This window comes from Rhinoderma darwinii, chromosome 5 (assembly GCF_050947455.1).
Source record: "Rhinoderma darwinii isolate aRhiDar2 chromosome 5, aRhiDar2.hap1, whole genome shotgun sequence".
Lineage (NCBI taxonomy): Eukaryota > Metazoa > Chordata > Amphibia > Anura > Rhinodermatidae > Rhinoderma > Rhinoderma darwinii.
The window spans coordinates 287,875,637-287,894,687 of record NC_134691.1 but is presented as its reverse complement, the minus strand read 5'-3'; positions in this window follow the sequence as shown (position 1 = coordinate 287,894,687).

The following is a 19,051-nucleotide window of genomic DNA, read 5'->3' as shown; positions in this document are numbered from 1 at the left end:
TACATCAGAAACTAGCATAAATGATGTGCAGATCTACACCAGCTCGTAGCTAATGTAGATTTGACTTTCTGGCACACAGAGAGGCGCCTCATTTATTAAGAGGCGTGTGCCATCTTGCTCCAGCGTCTTTCAGATTAAGACCTGCTTAATAAATTTGTGTGCCTCTGTGTTGCCCATTAATACAATGTTTCTAGGGGAGAGTACCTGTGTAGTATGGCATGATATGGAACATGCCACAGAATTTTTTTTATAAAATCAAAGGCACACGGAGGTACATTATCGGCCCATAGACTTCTATGGATACTGTTTTATGGGTCTGTACAACACAACTGCCATATGCAAGTACAATTTTCAAGAAAAAAAGATGTATAAAAATTCTCAATATTGTATATCTTGGCACATAACCAACAACTTTTATGTACTGCCTAGTTGGCATTCTACATGGAACTTTTCAGCCTACTTCAGTATGCCCCAATCCCCTGCCATAACTTTTCCCTCAATATTCGTCAATGCATTTATCAATAAAGAAAATAGAAAAAACTTTGAATGACTCTGAACTCAATTTCTGTGTTTAAGAAATTAACAATCAGTTCCTTGTGTGGTTTATCACGGAGTACATGATATTATTTCCACTGGAACTGATAAGATTTTTGCAAGTATACATTTACATTTCTATGAGTTAATGGTAAGAATACAATGTCCAATGTTCCAACCACTTGGACCCTAAATTATTGATTTAGAGCCAAATCCCACACCTGGAAGAATTCACAGATAATACCGGCTGAAGAGAGCCCAGTGACAACTTAATGGACTCCTGCTGTGGTATTTGTAGAATAAAAGATGCTGAGGCAAAAACTGGAGCATTTATTTTCAAAGCAGACGGCCAATATTATCCCATCACAATGCAATGACACACAATTTTTTTTTCTGTGTCAATTTATTAACAAAATATATATAATGAAATGTTGTGAAATGTGTATATAGAGCTGACTTTTGCTCTTGTCACTAAGCGAAACAGCGTATTCAACATGTCAAATAGAACACCATATGAAATCATTTAATGTACAAAACAGAGCCAAGACTACTCTCAAGACTTCTAATAATAAACTGCAAAAACAAGAATTTCAATGCATATAAATGCCGATCTGCGGAGTTCTCTCCATTAATGCTGTCAGTGTGTATTATACTTCACTACATGGTACTTTACTTACTAAGAATTTCTTCTAAAATTCAAAGTTAGATTATTCTCTAATGGGTTTGTATGTCTGACCCTACGTATTAAAACTAAAGGCATATTGAATCTGACAATCTTAATTATGGCTACAATCTATTAGGACAAAGACATTAATTCCATCTGTGGAAAGGTAGTCACCCGAACTCATCTTCAAAAATAGACATTTTTACCAAAATAATAGAATGTTCTGGATTCAGGGGTTGACAGTCCATTACATTTTTGCTGTACCAGGAACTTATGCTTCAAATGCCATGGACAGAATTATACGCTGTAACATTGCTATATAGCGATACTGCCTGTCTAGCAATAGCGCTTCCACACTAGGCAATGTCTACTCTGTTTAGCAAAGTATAAGAAACTGCTGGTTTTCACTCTTTAACCATTGTTTGCTGCCGCAAATTTCCAGGTTGCGTCTGCAGAGTAGCCGCTGACAGACCGAGCAAACAGGCATGAGTAAACCAAATAGGATAAGGGTCAATACTGGGTAATCAGAAGAGAGTACGTCAAAGTGAGAGGGTATGCAAAAACCAGAAACAGGGAGAGAGTTGGTTCAAATAATCAGAAATATCACAAGTCAAAGAACAGGAGGCAAACGGATGGTCAGGCAGTCCGAGGTCAACATGACATAGGCAATGGAGGGATAATCAGAAGAGAAGTCAAGGAAAGACAAGTCAAAAATGCAGGATACAATATCAAACAGATACTCAGTAACCAATATAATATATAATTCTTGGCAAGGAACAGCAGTCTGACAGGATTCAAATAGAGCGCTGAGCTCACCGATTGGGCCACCAGCCAAGCCTCCCAACCAGTCAGCCAGCTGATTGGCCAGACCAGCTCAGAGCCCTATTGACTGAACAGCCCGGCCTGGCACACATGCACTCCAGCATCTGTACCGGTTGCATCGCAAGGAACAGAGAGAGCAGCAGCACCCGGCATAAACGACCATCCCTGGAACGAGGACAAGTGAGTACATAACATATACACAGTGATTGAAAGTAATTGTACTTTTGCCAAAAATGGTGCTAAATTTACTCGGCATGCACCAAATTAACTAGGTTTTGTGGCTTGCTTACTACTTGAAATGTTGCACAAATGTTGCAAAAATGCGGGAATTGTTGCACTTGCAACGTGTATGATCTGATGTAGGCTGTTCTAGTGAGGCTTTCATTTTCTAGATTAGTTTAATTAATTCCATGTTTTTAATTTTTATTATGAGAAGACACCTAAAATGTGAAAAAAACTTTGTTTGTAATTTTTATATGTATTTATTTATATTTATTTATATCTATCTATATATTCTTGAAAACAGCTCAGTATTTTCAGACGTTTTTGAGTTTGCGTGTGCACATACCCCCCAAAGTAGTGTATACAGAAACATACTACAGTTTTTTTTTTACCGCTTTCTAAACTCTGTAGGTAGGGACGTTTTTATATATTTTTCCTGCCCTTATTGACCCGTTTCTCAATTCTCATTGTAATTTCCTTCCATTTCTCATTATATGTTTCATTAGTTTGTCTCTCCAATTTAATTGCCAGTAGGGAAAACTCCCCTTGAAATTGTGGATAATGCAGAGATCTAGTTTTTATTCTCTATTCTTTAGTCGCTAGCACCGGGCCTTCGGGGCTCAAGCCTCGGATCTTTAGCCCGATGCCCCAGAATCCCTGACGATTTCAACATTCGGGTCGCAATTGCGACCGGGCCGCGGCTGCCTGCACCTATAAAAGTTACTATAGTAACTGGGGCCTATGTAATAAAATACAGAGCGCAGCAGAAGTCCTGATGTCTTCTCGCATCATGACGTCACGACGACCGTGACGACCGTGACCGTGGATGACATCGCAGCGCTAGATGGTGTTGGGACATCAGCTGCACCCGGAGCCGAAGAGGAGGGTAAGTGTAACATTACCGTCTGCTGGGGTCCCGTATCTAAGCCTACCTTGTGGTAAGCTTAGATACAGGGTCTAACAGACCATGTCACACATGGACCCTGTATCTAAGCCTACCACATGATATTCTTAGATACATGGCCTACGTCTGATCCTGTCTAATGGCCCCTGTATCTAAGCTTACCACATAGTAGGCTTAGAAACAGAGCCCCAGCAGACCGTAATCTTATACAGTATAAGATTACTGTCTACTGGGGCCCTGTATCTAAGCCTACCTTGTGGTAGGCTTAGATACATGGTCTAACAGATAGATATCACACATGGACCTTGTACCTAAGCCTACCACATGTGGTGTTACTAATGTTTTTTTCTTGTGTTTGTGTTTTTTTACAGGTTTGGTCGATGGACTATGTCGGATTTTCTAAAAGGGCTATTTTGGAGTATATAAATTATATGTTAGCATTTAGATAACTAGAATTAAATTTTAGGAAAATGCAAAGCAATAAATTCTACGTTTTTTTTCTTTTATATGCTAATTGCCTCCAACTTAAAATAATTTAATGTATTTATAGTAAAGATTGTTAGAGTATGTTCACACAGCTTATTTTCGGCCGTTTTTTCGGGCCGTAAACGGACGAAAAACGGACGAAAAACGGACGATAAATTGGATGTAGAACGCTTCCAAATATCTGCCCATTGATTTCAATGGGAAAACAATGTTTTTGGAGCCGTTTTTCATTGACTACAGAAAACAGCTCCAAAAACGTCCAGAAAAAACGCAGCGAAAAACTCGAGTTTGATTTAAAAATGTCTGAAAATCTGCTTTTTTTTTTAATTTTCAATAAAATGGTTAATGGGGATTGTGTGTGGGGGGCTTTTATTTCAATGAAATATTTTATCTATGTCTTTGTATTTTCTTTTAAACTTTATTACTACCGCTTTAGTAATGGCCGCTGGCTGATTGACAGCGTCCATTACTAAGGTGGGGCTTAGTGTTAGCCGGTGCAGAAGATAGCACTAACCCCCATTATTACCCTGGTACCCACCGCCCCCACTGGTACTGGGAAGAGCCACGTACGATCCAGTACCTGACCATCGTTAGCGATGGTCGGGGACTGGGGCGGCCGCAGGCTGGTATTATTAGGCTGGGAAAGGCCAAAAACAGTGGCCCTTCCCACCCTGGTAATGCTAGCCTGCTGCAACTGTGTTGTTTCTGGCTGGTCATAAAAATTGGGGAGGAACCACATGTAATTTTTTTTATTCTTTAAATAAATAATTGGAAAAAACGGCATAGCCACCCCCATTTTTCATGACAAGCCAGATACAACATAGCAGCAGCAGCAGCCTAGCATTACCTAGATGGGAAGGGTCACTGTTTTGGCTTTTCCCAGCCTAGTAACACTAGCCTGCGGCCACCCCATTGCCTAACCATCCCTACATATGATCGGGTACTGGATCGTACCAGGCTGTTCGCAGTACCCTTGTGGCGGTGGGTACTGGCTAACGCTAAGCCCCGCCTTAGTAATGGACGCTGTCAATCAGCCAGCAGCTATTAGTAAGGCAGTAGTAATAAAGTTTAAAAAATACAAGGACATAAAAAAATATGTTATTGAAATAAAAAAAACACACAACCCTCACTAACCATTTTATTGAGAATAAAAAAAGGCGTCATCGAAGTAGTCCTCGAATCCGACGTAGTCCAACGACCGAACCTGTAAAAAAACACAAACACACAAAAAAAAATTGTAACACATTCAAAATCAAAACAATTATTATTCTTACTTTTTCTGCGTCCAGCGCTGGAGCCCCAATGTCAGCGAGCTGGGCCCTATATCTAATCCTATAATGTGTGATACTGTCTGCTGAGCCACTGTATCTAATCCGATCATGTGTGATACTGTCTGCTGATCCACTGTATCTAATCCTATCCATAGCTATAGGGTCAGAGTGCTACAGATATGATGTCTCATATATATACACACACACACACACACACACACACATATACGTACAAACACACACACACACACACACACACGTCTTGGGGCTGGGGTGGACATATGTTAGTACAAGGATACTTACTGCTGGGGCCCTGTATCTAACTCTATCACGTGGGGGTATTGTGTGGGGAACTCTCTACAGGTGTCTTTGATTAGAGCCCTGAGACATAACTGTGCTTGGAGCCCCAGAAATGCCAAATTTTTACTGCTGAGGCCCTGTATCTAAGGCTACATTCACACGAGCGTGACAGATTTATGTGCGTAAAAAATGAGTGTAAATCTGGTCGTGTGCTTTGCGTTTTGCATCAGTGTGCTTTGCGTGTGGCATATGTTTTTCACGCACTTGCAAGCACTTTTTTTTCAATGTAATTCATGCGTGAAACATGGACAGCACACGGATGTCGTCCGTGTGCTGTCTGTGGTTTTCACGGACCCATTGACTTTAATGGGCGACTAGGTGCGAGAAAACGCACTAATATAGGGCATGCATTGTTTCACGCAATGGACACACGCTGTGTGAAAACTCACGCATGTGTGAATAGCCCCATTGAAATCAACGGGTCCGTGTGCTGTACGTTATTTCAACGTGATTCAAAATCATCTGAATGAGCCCTAATCCTATCATGTATGATACTGTCTGCTGAGACAACGCATCCAATTCTATCCAGCGGTGTAGCTATAGGAACCTTAGTGTTATAGATATGCTAACCCCAATATATATGTAAAAAAGAAAAAAGGGGGTGGGGCTTGTAAATATATACGTCTCGGGGCTTGTGCCCCTGATCTTTTAAGACCCTAGCAATGCCCCTGGTTAAAGGGAATATATCAACAAATGTATAATTTAAAAAATGACACATTATTTTAATGCAGTTTTTGTATTATAAACATTTTTTTTAAACATTTTCCTTTTTTTTTGGGTGACATATCTACATCATTTTATCAACAGAAAAAATAATCTTGAAATATTGCAGCTCTTTATGCAGCCCTCTTGTCACATCCTGGTCACTGACGGAGGAACTGTACTCCATGACTTACTGAAGACTGTAATAATCAATGACATTCTTCTGTCAATTGATTCCCATTCAGTTCAGTTGCCATAAAGCACTCACCTGCTGCTGTACAGTCTATACAGGAAATACAGGGAGGAAGTGTGTATGTCTGCAATATGGCCACGCACAGTCAAATAAATTGCTACAACATTTAAAAAATAAAATAAACAGAACAAACACATTATTTATTGTCTAAATACATAAAAATAATTAATGAAACTAAAAGTAAATATAGACATTCCCTTTAAAAATAAATTTCGAGACTCTTTGAAATTAAGCTTGTCTATTTGTATTTCTTGTTATCATTGTATCCCCACCCCCTTCTCCTCACTGCTAATTTTAATGAGGATCAAGAACATAGAGGAAAATTAAATTCCACGGTGTGTTTTAGGTAACACGAGGTTCATTTTCCGATACGGTGCTAATCTTAAACCCATAAATTCTGTTACGCAATCTACAAAGTGGCTGTGTTTTATTTTTTCAGACCAGATGTACATGTGTTTTCACAAACGATCCCACTTAAATATGGAACAAGTAATAGAGCTATTCAGTCCTCGCACCAGAGTCAGGTGTGTTTTATTTCACAACATTTTCATGAAGAAAAAACCTTCAATTATTACCTCTTAAAACTTTTAGATAGTTAACTCAACATTTTGTTTTTACTTTTTTTTATTTTATAGTGCTTTTCGCAGGCTCACCTCTCGTTGGAATGCCTGCGCGAGAATAAACACATCATTGTTTATAAATTGTAAAGTCAATTGCTGTCCCCTTTTTAATTAAATGACAGGGTCTTTATATGAAGGCAGGGTTTATAAATATACAAATTAGTACATAAATGTACATTGTTGTTAGCCTTAATTTACCGTGCATTAGAAATGGAGATTACCTTCTGTACCAACCTTTATCACTATAGAGGTGGGTGTACAGTGAATATTTTTGAAAAGAAAGAAGCTTATAATACAAAATTGGTCAATATCTTAGAAAATACAGCTTTAACCCCTTCAGGACTGAGCCTGTTTTGGCCTTCAGGACGAAGCCGATTTTTCAAATCTGACATGTGTCACTTTATGTGGTAATAACTCTGGAATGCTTTTACCTATCCAAGCGATTCTGAGATTGTTTTCTCGTGACATATTGTACTTTATGTTAGTGAAAAAATTTGGTTGATAAATTCAATATTTATTTGTAAAAAACACCAACATTTGCAGAAAACTTGCAAAAATTAAAATTTTTCTAAATTTAAATGTAACTGCTTGTAAAACAGATAGTAATACCACACAAAATAGTTACTAGTTAACATTTCCCATATATCTACTTTAGTTTGGCATTGTTTTTTGAACATTCTTTTATTTTTCTAGGACATTACAAGACTTAGAACTTTAGCAGCGATTTCTCATATTTTCAAGAAAATTTCAAAAGGCGATTTTTACAAGGACCAGTTCAGTTCTGAAGTGGCTTTGAGGGCCTTATATATTAGAAAGTCCCCATAAATCACCCCATTTTGAAAACTGCACCCCTCAAAGTATTCAAAACAGCATTCAGAAAGTGTTTTAACCCCTTAGGCTTTTCACAGGAATTAAAGCAAAGTAGAGGTGAAAGTTACAAATTTCATTTTTTTTTTACAAAATTCATTTGTAATACATTTTTTTCTATACCACAGAAGGTTTTACCCGAGAAATGTAACTTATTATTTATTGCCCAGATTCTGCAGTTTTTAGAAATATCCCACATGTGGCCCTAGTGCGCTAATTTACTGAAACACAGGACTCAGAAGCAAAGGAGCACCTAGTGGATTTTGGGGCCTCCTTTTTTTTAGCATATATTTTAGGTACCATGTCACATTTGAAGAGGTCTTGTGGGGCCAAAACAATAAAGACCCCTAAAAGTGACCTCATTTTGGAAACTACACCCCTCAGGGAATTTATCTAGGGGTATAGTTAGCATTTTGAGCCAACAGTTTTTTTGTTAAATTTATTTGAATTAGTATGTGAAGATGAAAATGTACTTTTTTTCTGAAAAAACATAGACATTTTTTATTTTTTCAAGGAATAATAGAGAAAAAACACCCCAACATATGTAAAGCAATTTATCCCGATTATAGCAATACCCCATATGTGGTAATACACTGCCGTTTGGACCCACAGCAGGACTCAGAAGGGAAGGAGCACCATTTGGATTTTGAAATTCTGATTTTGCTGGAATAGCTTTCAGTGCCGTGTCGCATTTGAAATGCACTGGAGGGAACAAAATAGTGGAAACGCCCGGAAAGTGACCCCATTTTGGAAACTACACTCATCAAGGAATTTTTCTAGGGGTAAAGTTAGCATTTTGACCCCACAGTTGTTTTGCTGAATTCATTGGAATTATTCTGTAAAGGTAAAAATCTACTTTTTTTCTGAAAAAAGGTAGCCATTTATAATTTTTACAAGGAATAAAGGAGAAAAAGCACCCCAACATTTGGAAGGAGCGCTATTGGGCTTTTGGAGCTCAAATTTAGCTGAAATGGTTTTTGGGTGCCATGTCGCATTTGCAAAGCCCCTGAGAGGCCAAAACAGTGGAAACCCCGCAAAAGTGGAAATTACACCACTTAAAGAATCTATCTAGGGGTATAGTGGGCATTTAGACCCCACAAGTCTTTTGCAGGATTTATTAGAATTAGGCCGTGAAAATGAATATCAACATTTCTTCCACTAAAATGTTGCATTTTTTCAATTTCACAAAGGATAAAGGGGGAAAAAGCTGCCCAACATTTGTAAAGCAATTTCTCCCGAGTACGGCAATACCCCACGTGTGGTCATAAATGGTTTTGCAATAGAAAGTAATTAACCCTTTCTGGCCTGATCCATTTTCCTTTTTAGTTTTTTCCTCCCCGCGTTCCAAGAGCCATAACTTTTTTTATTTTTCAGTCAATGGAGCGGTATGAGGGCTTATTTATTGAGGGACGAGCGGTCGTTTTTATTGGTACCATTTTTTGGTACATACAACTTTTTGAGCACTTTTTATTACATTTTTAGGTAGAGCGAAGGTGACCAAAAAACAGCGATTTTGCCATTTTAAATTCTTTATTTTTCACGTGAGACGCTCCATACATCACCCCCCACACTAAGACATGCTATGTCGTGGTGCGCGAAGGGGTTAATGTGCAGCGGATGGTGCAGAGTGAAAATTACAATTTTCCACTCATGTGCCATTTTAGTGCGCTACATGTTATGCCCAGTTTGTGCCACTGAAGACAATACCTCATAAAATATTAACCGGGTTCTCCCGGGTATGGCGATGCCATATCTGTGGACGTAAACTGGTGTTTAGGCACGCTGCAGGGCTCAGAAGGGAGGGAGCGCCATTTGGCTTTTGGGGCGCAGATGTAGCTTGGTAGTTGTTCTGTTTGGGGTTTTACTGGTGTTTCAGTTTATAATGTGGGGGCATATGTTATCTGTGCAGGGTACATCAGGGTATAATAAGTGGGTATAATCAGTAAATAAATAATAATTATTAGATATGTGGCCGGTGTCGCACTGATAAATGGCGCACGATCTTATCTGCTTTTGGAACACTCTGCACATTTTGCATCGCCATATTCTGAGAGCCAGAACTTTTTTTATTTTTTTCTCCACCGGTTGTGTGAGGGTTTATTCATTGTGGGACAATCTGTAGTTTTGATTGGTACCATTTTGTGGTATCAGAAATTTTTTGGATCACATTTTATTCCATTTTTTGGCAAGCAAGGTGACCAAAAACCATCAATTCTGACAATGTTTTTTATTCTTTTTTTTATGGCCTTCACTCTGGGCTATAAATGACCATTTTACTTTATTCTGCGGGTCGATACGATTACGGCGATACCAGATGTATATATTATTTTTACATTTTGCAGCGTTTGTGCAATAAAATCACTTATTTATAAAATAAATTATTTTTTGTGTCACCATATTCTGAGAGCCATAACTTTTTTATTTTTTAGTCAAAAAAGCGGTGTTAGGCTGGGTTCACACGTGGCGGAATTTCACTTGAATTCCGCTGCGGACACTCCGCAGCGTTAATCCGCAGCGGAGCCGTTTCTCCATTGACTTCCACTTAAATTTAGAAGTGTTCGTTTAGACGATGCGTAAAATTCCGCTGCGGAGCATAGGCTGCGGAGCGGAATTTGGTGTCCGCTGCATGCTCTGTCTGTTGCGGAGCAGTGGCGGACTGGTTGCGGACTCATGGCGGAATTTCTCCATTGACTTCAATGGAGATTCTAAATTCCGCAATGAAGTCCGCAGCTGTCATGCACATGTTATGTGTGCTGCGGATGCGTCTTGCTTTTTTAACATGACATTTCTTCATTCTGGCTGGACCTATGTATTTCTAGGTCTACAGCCAGACTGAGGAAGTCAATGGGGCTCCCGGAATTACGGGAGCGTTGCTAGGAGACGTCAGTAAATAGTCACTGTCCAGGGTGCTGAAAGAGTTAAGCGATCGGCAGTAACTGTTTCTGCACCCTGGACAGTGACTACCGATCCCAATATACAGCAACCTGTAAAAAAATAGAAGTTCATACTTACCGAGAACTCCCTGCTTCTGTCTCCAGTCCAGCTTCCCAGGATGACGTTTCAGTCTAAGTGACGGCTGCAGCCAATCACAGGCTGCAGCGGTCACATGGACTGCCGCGTCATCCAGGGAGGTAGGGCTGGATGCCGAAAGAGGGACGCGTCACCAAGACAACGGCCGGTAAGTATGAAATTCGTTTACTTTCACTAGGGAAAGTGCTGTCCCTTCTCTCTATCCTGCACTGATAGAGAGAAGGGAAGCACTTTTTCCGCAGTCCGCAGCAGCTAGTCCGCATCAATTTACTGCACATTTTGGGCAGATCCGCAGCCGTAATCCGCAACCCGGATTAGGTGCGGCATTGATGCGGACAGTTGCGGAGGAAATCCGCCATGTGGGGGCATGCCCTAAGGGCTTGTTTTTTGCGGGACGGGTTGTAGTTTGTATTGGTACAATTTTGGCGTACATGCAACTTTTTGATCACTTTTTATTGTATATTTTGGGAGGGTTGGTAAACAAAAAATTGTGATTCGGGCACTGTTTTCGTTTATTTTTTTTTGGCAGTGTTCACCGTGCGGGAAAAATAATACTACAGTTTTATAGATGGGGTCATTACGAACGCGGCGATACCAAATATGTGTACTTTTTTTAACATGTTATTTTTTTTCCTATAATAAAAGACTTATTATAGGAAAAAAAGCATTCTTTGTTTATGTCACTTCTAACTTTTATTTTTACACTTTTTAAAAACATTTTTATCATCTTTTTTTTTACTTTTTTTACTTGTCCCACTAGGGGACACTTAGACTTGCAGCTCTGATCGCTGCTAGAACACATTACACTACACACGTAGTGTAATGTGTTCTGTCATTGTGACGTAACTGTCACACCGACAGGAAGCATCGGAGGACCGGCCGGTGGCTGCTCCTCCGAGGCTTCCGTACATGGCAGCCCGGAGGCCATTTTCTGGCCTCTGGTTGCCGTGATAAGGATCGCCAGCCCCCGCAAATGCATGTGGGGGGCTGCCGATCCGCTGTAAACCTCTTCAATGTGGTGATCGCAATCGACCACCGCATCGAAGGGGTTAATTGCTGATTTCAGCGGTGAAAGGCCGCTGATCGGCAACGGGGAGAGCAGGGCAGACACCCTGCACAGTTAACCGCTGCTGCGGTGTAGCGCCGCGAGGCGGTTAACTGTTAAAGCGCGGACGTTACTGCACGCCCAGGTGCGCGAAGTTACTGCTCACCTGGACGTGCATTTACGCCAAGGTGCGGGAAGGGGTTAAAGGATATGTAAATGTTTTAAAGTGATTTCTTTTTTAATGAAAATGTATATTAGTGTGTTATTACATTTTGTAAATACATACAGCTTCTCTGTATTCTCTGTACAGAGCAGCTGTATCGTTCAACCTTCACTGAATCCGTCAGTCCCGCTGACCTGACGGGTTCAGTGACAGCGGGTCCTGCGTGTCTGTGATACGCAGGACCCATCTGTAAAGAATCACAACTTAGATGTGATAGTTTACAGGTGGATCCTGCGTATCACTGAACCCGTCAGGTAAGTGGGACTGATGGATTCAGTGAATAGAGAACAATACAGCTGCTCTGTATACAGAATACAGAGCAGCTGTATCTTAAAAAAATAAAAATACTTTTTAATAAAAATGTATTTACAAAGTTTATTAATACACACTAATACGCATTTATTTATTTTTTTTAAAACAACTTCCCATTGTATTCTAAGAAATTCACTTCTATTATTAACATTTATCCAAAAACTTAATCCTCTGAATAATTTATTCTATATGGATCCACTCGCAAAAAACTGTATCGTGAACTGCACAAACTGTCCTGTGTGAGCCTGGTCTTTTATATTACACATATACACTATATAGCCAAAAGAATGTGGACACCTGACCATCACACCTATATGAGTTGTTGTGTATCTAATTTCAATCTCATGGGCGTTAATATGGAGTTGGCGCCCCTTTTTGTGTCTATAGAAGCCTTTACCCTTCAGGCTTTTTGCAGGATTTTGGAGTGTGTCTCCAAATAGAACATTTGTGAAGTCAGGCACTGATGTTAATCAAAAGTTCTGGCTCATAATTGGCATTCCAATTGATCCCAAAGGTGTTGTATTTGGTTAAGGTCAGGACTTTGTGCAGGCCACTCAAGTTCCTCTACACCAAACTTGTCCAAACATGTCTTTAAGGACCTACTGGAACAAAAAAGGGCCTTCCCCAAACTGTTACCACAAATTAGGAATCATACAATATGCTGTTGCATTAACATTATCCTTCACTCAAAATAAGGGGCCTAGCCCAAACCCTGTAAAACAGCCCCAGACCGTTATCCCTAATTCAACAAATTTTACAGTAGGCACCAGGCAGGTAGGTAGCTTTTCCCATCAGACTTCATCTATCAGACTGTCAGATAGTGAAACTGGATTTATCACTCCAGAGAACACGTTTCTACTGCTCCAGAGTCCAGTAGCAACATACTTTACACTACTCAAGCCGTCACTTGGCATTACGCATGGTGATCTTAAGCTTAGATGCAGCTGCTTAACCATGAAAACCCATTTCATGAAGCTCTCGATGCACAGTTCTTGTGCTGATGTCACTTCCAGAGGCAGTTTGGAATTCTGTAGTGAGTGATGCAACAGAGGAGAGGTTACAGTGCTCACAGCGGTCGCAGTTGCGACTGGCCACACAGTCCAGGGGCCCACAGGATTAAGATTTTTAACAACAGGTTCCCTATCCGAGTGATATAGACGTGTATGCGGCTCTCGAAATAGTCGGATTCGCTGCAAATTGTCCCTGATCTACCTCATTAAATAAAACAATTAAAATACTTTATATATACACATCACATACTGTATTAATAGGGACTTCACAGAAATATTTATATAACACACTAGTAAATATCCTATACATTTTCAAGATCTGACATTGAGCGTGGAGAGCTGCAATTACACGCTGGGCGGTACAGTTTCTATGGTAACCATATGATGACAGTGCCACATTTAATGTCACTATGCTCTTCAGTAAGACCTATACCACTAGCAATGTTTATCTATGTAGATTGCATGGCTGTGTGCTAGATTTATGTACCCTTATGCAATGGGTGTGACTGAAATACCTGAAGTCAATAATTAGGAGGAGTGTCCACATATTTTTGGCCATATAGAGTACCAATAAGATCAGATTCGCACAGGACAGTTTGGTGAAGTTCTTGATGCTTTTTTTTTTTTTTGCTAATGTCAGGAGTGGATCCTAATAGGAGGAAAAGTATAAAGGAAAGAATCTACGGTGTATTCTAAGCGTCATGTTGCGTTTTTTGACATTTTTGTGAAATATATATTAAAAAAACACAGCATTTGCTAAAATGTTGGGGAAAACATTGAAAGAAACACATTATAGCTGCAATGTGTGAAAAGACCCTCATACTTCTCCCCTTTTTTTCACCTCTAGATGGAGTGCATTCTATTGGCTTAATTGTAAGTTTCACACACACATTGTGGATGGAGAAACACTGTGAGGTAGTGGTCTTCAACCTGAAGCTTTTAATTGTTGTAAAACTACAACTCCCAACATGCCATTGGGTCATGTGTGGCAGACACCCTGATACGGACACATCTTTGGTAGGAACACAGTTATGGAGGTATATATATGGCAGGTACACATTTGTGAGGGTATTTGTGGCTGGCACACACTGTTATGGGTGCATGTTTGGCATATCTATTTTGTTTTGTGTTTGAGGTTGAATTGTTCCTATGGTTGGTTGGATGCAGGGGGTTACAATTTCAGATTTCTAAATGTTGGTGAATATGAGAGAACCATAATTAGTAATAAAATATATTATTTGGATTTCCTTATGAAACTATGTGTATTTAGACCTTACAATATAAATTGGGATTTGTATACTGAATGTGGACCCACTAGGCCGTACCGCCGTAGCGGGGAGGCAGCTGGCAAAACAACAGGAAACCCAAGTAATACAATGTCCCGCACAAGGGTACCTGGATAATCCAGACAGTGGCCACAGCTCTGGCTCTGATGGAGATGGGTGCAGTAGATAACGCCAAACGTGGCGGATAACACAGGTGCCGCAGGTTGCGCCAGATGTGGTGGATTCCTCCGGTCGTGGCAGATAACACAGGACGTGGCGTATTCCTCTGGACGTGGCAGATGACACAGGACGTGGCGGATTCCTCCGGACGTGGCAGATGACATAGAACGTGGCGGATTCCTCTGGATGTGGCAGATGACACAGGACGTGGCGGATTCCTCTGGACGTGGCAGATGACACAGGACGTGGCACGGCACAATACTAAAGGCACAGCACGGGAAACAGGAACAGGTAACAAGGTACGGGTAACAACTGGAACGGGAAACACTAACGGACCATTTGCAAGACAGACTGGGAAAATGAACAACGCTCAGGCAAGGGTCAGAAGGCCTGGGTCCTTCCTATAATCATGGCAGTTGATGATGATGACGATTTCCTTTGTGCGCGCTGGCCCTTTAAAGCAGGGAACGAGCGTGCGCGCGCACCCTACGGGACACAGCAAAACAGAGCGGAAGTGAGCGCTCGCGTCTCCTAGGAAGGAGATGGGGGCCAGTGCTCAGGGATACATGGCTGCGTGCATCGGGAGGTGAGTAAATCCGACGGCCTGCGGCCATGGACGCTACAGTATCCCCCCTCTTATGCCCCCTCTTCTTGGGGCCAGAGCGAGAGAGGAATTTCTTAATAAGCGCAGGGGCACTGAGATTCTCTTCTGGCTCCCAGGACCTCTCCTCAGGACCAACCCCTCTCCATTCCACCAAATAGAAAGTCCTTCCTTCTACCCTCTTGCAGTCCAGGATCTCCCTCACCTCGCATATATCAGAAGAACCGCTGGGAGCAACTGTGGAACTAGAAGTCTTGCTGTAGCGGTTCAGGACCACTGGCTTCAGGAGGGACACATGAAAGGAGTTGGGGATTCTAAGGGTAGGAGGCAGCCGCAGCTTATAGGAGACAGGGTTTATCTGTTGCAGAATCTCGAAAGGACCAAGGAACCTGGGAGCAAACTTGTATGAAGGCACCTTCAAGCGAATGTTCCGAGAGGACAGCCAGACTTTAGTCCCCGGAAGATACTGAGGCGGCTCTCTTCTCCTAGTATCTGCTTTTCGCTTCATGTGATCGACTGCCAGTAAAATTGAGGACCGGGTCTGTTGCCAGATTTTCAAAAAGTCCCCATAAGCAGAGTCAGCAGTTGGTACTTGAGATGTGGTCGACACTGGAAGAGGGACTCTAGGATGTTGACTGTACACAATGTGAAATGGAGTGGAAGTGGTGGACTCACTTGTGTGGTTGTTGTATGAGAACCCGGCCCATGGAAGAAGCTGCACCCAGTTATCGTGCTGTGAAGAGATGAAGTGGCGGAGATAATTCTCCATGATCTGGTTGATCCTCTCAACTTGCCCATTGGACTGGTGGTGATAAGCTGAGGAAAAGTCCAATCTCACATCCAGGAGTTTACAGAGGGCTCTCCAGAACTTTGAAGTAAACTGAACGCCCCGGTCGGACACAATGTGTACAGGCAAGCCATGCAAGTGAAAGATGTGTAGAATGAAGAGACTCGCCAGACGAGGAGCAGAAGGTTGGCCGGTTAGCGGGATAAAATGTGCCATCTTAGAGAACCGGTCCACCACCACCCAGACAGTGTTGCATCCTGCTTCGGGGGGAAGGTCTGTGACAAAGTCCATCTCAATGTGCTGCCAGGGGGCATTGGGTACAGGCAGAGGCTGAAGCAGGCCAGCAGGCTTGGAGTGAGTATCTTTGTTAGAGGCACACACTGTGCAAGAAGAGACAAAGTCCAGAACATCTTAAGGGAGCGTGGGCCACCAGAAGTGACAAGCAATCAGGTCTCGGGTTTTACGGACACCAGCGTGCCCAGCCAGGTTAGAACTGTGTCCCCAGCGGAGAATTCTTCTCCTGTCTGCCAACCAAATAAAAGTCCTCCCAGAAGGGATGTCTCTAACCTGCAGAGGATTAGCAGTGACAATGCAGGACGGGTCTATGATAGTCTGAAGGGACTCCACCGTGTCAAACGATCTGGACAGAGCATCGGCCCCCACATTCTTGTCCACGGGACGGTAGTGGAGCACAAACTGGAAACGGGTGAAGAAACAGCGACCACCTGGCTTGACGGGGATTCAGTCGTTGTGCAGACTAAAGGTAGGTAAGGTTTTTTTGGTCGGTGAAGATCAGGATGGGGTGAGCAGCGCCCTCTAGAAGATGTCTCCACTCCTCCAGAGCCAATTTGATGGCCAGCAGCTCCCGATCTCCAATAGAGTAATTGCGCTCAGCAGAAGAAAAAAGTCTTGAGTAGTAGCCACATACTACTGCCTTTCCTTTGGAGCTCCTCTGGAACAGAAGTGCACCTGCACCAACAGAGGAAGCGTCCGCTTCCAGTGAGAACTGCCGAGATACGTCAGGATGATGGAGGATCGAAGCTGAAGTGAAGGCTTTCTTGAGGCTAATAAATACGGACTCTGCCTCTGGAGTCCACACCTTGGCCTTCACACCCTTCTTGGTAAGGGTAGAGATGGGAGCCGTCAGAGAAGAGAAGTTAGGAATAAACTGCCGGTAGAAAGTGGCGAATCCCAGGAACTGCTATATGGCCCTTAAGCCTTGAGGACGTGGCCACTCCAGGACAGCTTACTCTTTCTCAGGATCCATCTTGAGACCATGATCCGAAATTATGTAGCCCAGGAAGGGCAGAGAACTCCTCTCAAAGACGCACTTCTCCAGCTTTGCGTATAAATGATTCTCCCTTAATCGTAGTAGAACCTGACGGACATGCCTCCGATGAGTCGTCGGATCTGGAGAAAAAAATCTAAATATCATTGAGATAAACAACAACACAGACATAGAGGAGATCTCGGAAGATATCATTAACGAACTCCTGAAACACGGCGGGAGCGTTACACAGTCCGAAGGGCATCACTAGATATTCGTAGTGCCCGTCCCGGGTGTTAAATGCCGTCTTCCATTCATCACCCCGGCGAATCCGGACTAGATTATAAGCCCCCCGCAGGTCTAGCTTAGAAATTTTTTTGGCTCCTCGTATGCGATCAAACAGCTCAGATATAAGTGACAACGGATATTTGTTCTTGACCGTGATCTGGTTGAGACCACGGTAGTCAATGCAGGGTCGAAGGGATCCATCCTTCTTTTTAACGAAGAAGAATCCAGCCCCGGCCGGGGAGGAAGACTTTCTTATGAAACCTCTCTCCAGATTCTCCTTGATATAGGCCGACATGGATAGAGACTCAGGCAAGGAGATAGGATATACGCGACCACGGGGGAGCGAGGCATTAGGAACCAGTTCAATGGGGCAGTCATAAGTCCGATGAGGAGGCAGCATCTCAGCCTCCCTTTTGCTGAAAACATCTGCATACTGAGCAAACTGGGGAGGCAGTCCCGCCAATGACTGAGGCAGAGGAGGCTTGACAGGATGGATCTGCAACAGACAATGACCATGGCACTTGGAGCCCCATTGGAGAACCTCTCCAGAATTCCAGTCCAGGACTGGGGCATGTAGTCGAAACAAAGGAAGGCCCAGTAGAACAGGATTGATGGCCTTGGGCAAAACAAGGAAAGAAATTAGTTCAAAATGAAGGACTCCAACCTGGAGCTTCAACGGCTTGGTTTTAGAAATGATGGGATCAGGCAGAGGCAGTCCATTAACTGAGGAAACAGCCAAAGATGTCTCTAGGGGGACAGTGGGCAGCTGAAGATGATCCACAAGCTCTTTCTGGATGAAGTTAGCCGCAGAACCAGAGTCAAGATAGGAAGAAACTTGATGCGTCCTGTCGCCGGATACTAGGGTCACAGGAATAGCCAGCTTGGAACAGAATGCTTTATTAGGTATTGTTCCATCTAGGGTTGTCTCTCCAATCAGTCCTAGGCAATGGGGTCTCTCTGGCCTCTGGGGATAAAGATGCACAATATGGCCTCCGAGGCCGCAATACAAGCAAAGTCCAGAAGTGCGTCTGCGTTGTTTCTCCTGGGTAGACAATTTGAAATAGTAACTCTGCATCGGATCCTCTGGTGGGGCGACTGAGGAGGATTGCTGGAAAGTAGAATCCAGCCTAGGAAGTTCTCTCTCCCGGAGAACCTCTTGGGAATGCTCCCGGACTCTAATGTCAACCCGGGAGGCGAGTAGGATAAGATCGTCCAGGGTAGATGGCAGATCGCGAGCAGCCAGCTCGTCCTTGATCCCTGAAGACAGTCCCTGCCAGAATGTGGCCACCAAAGCCCCGTTGTTCCAGGTCAATTCAGCAGCCAGGATACGGAACTGAA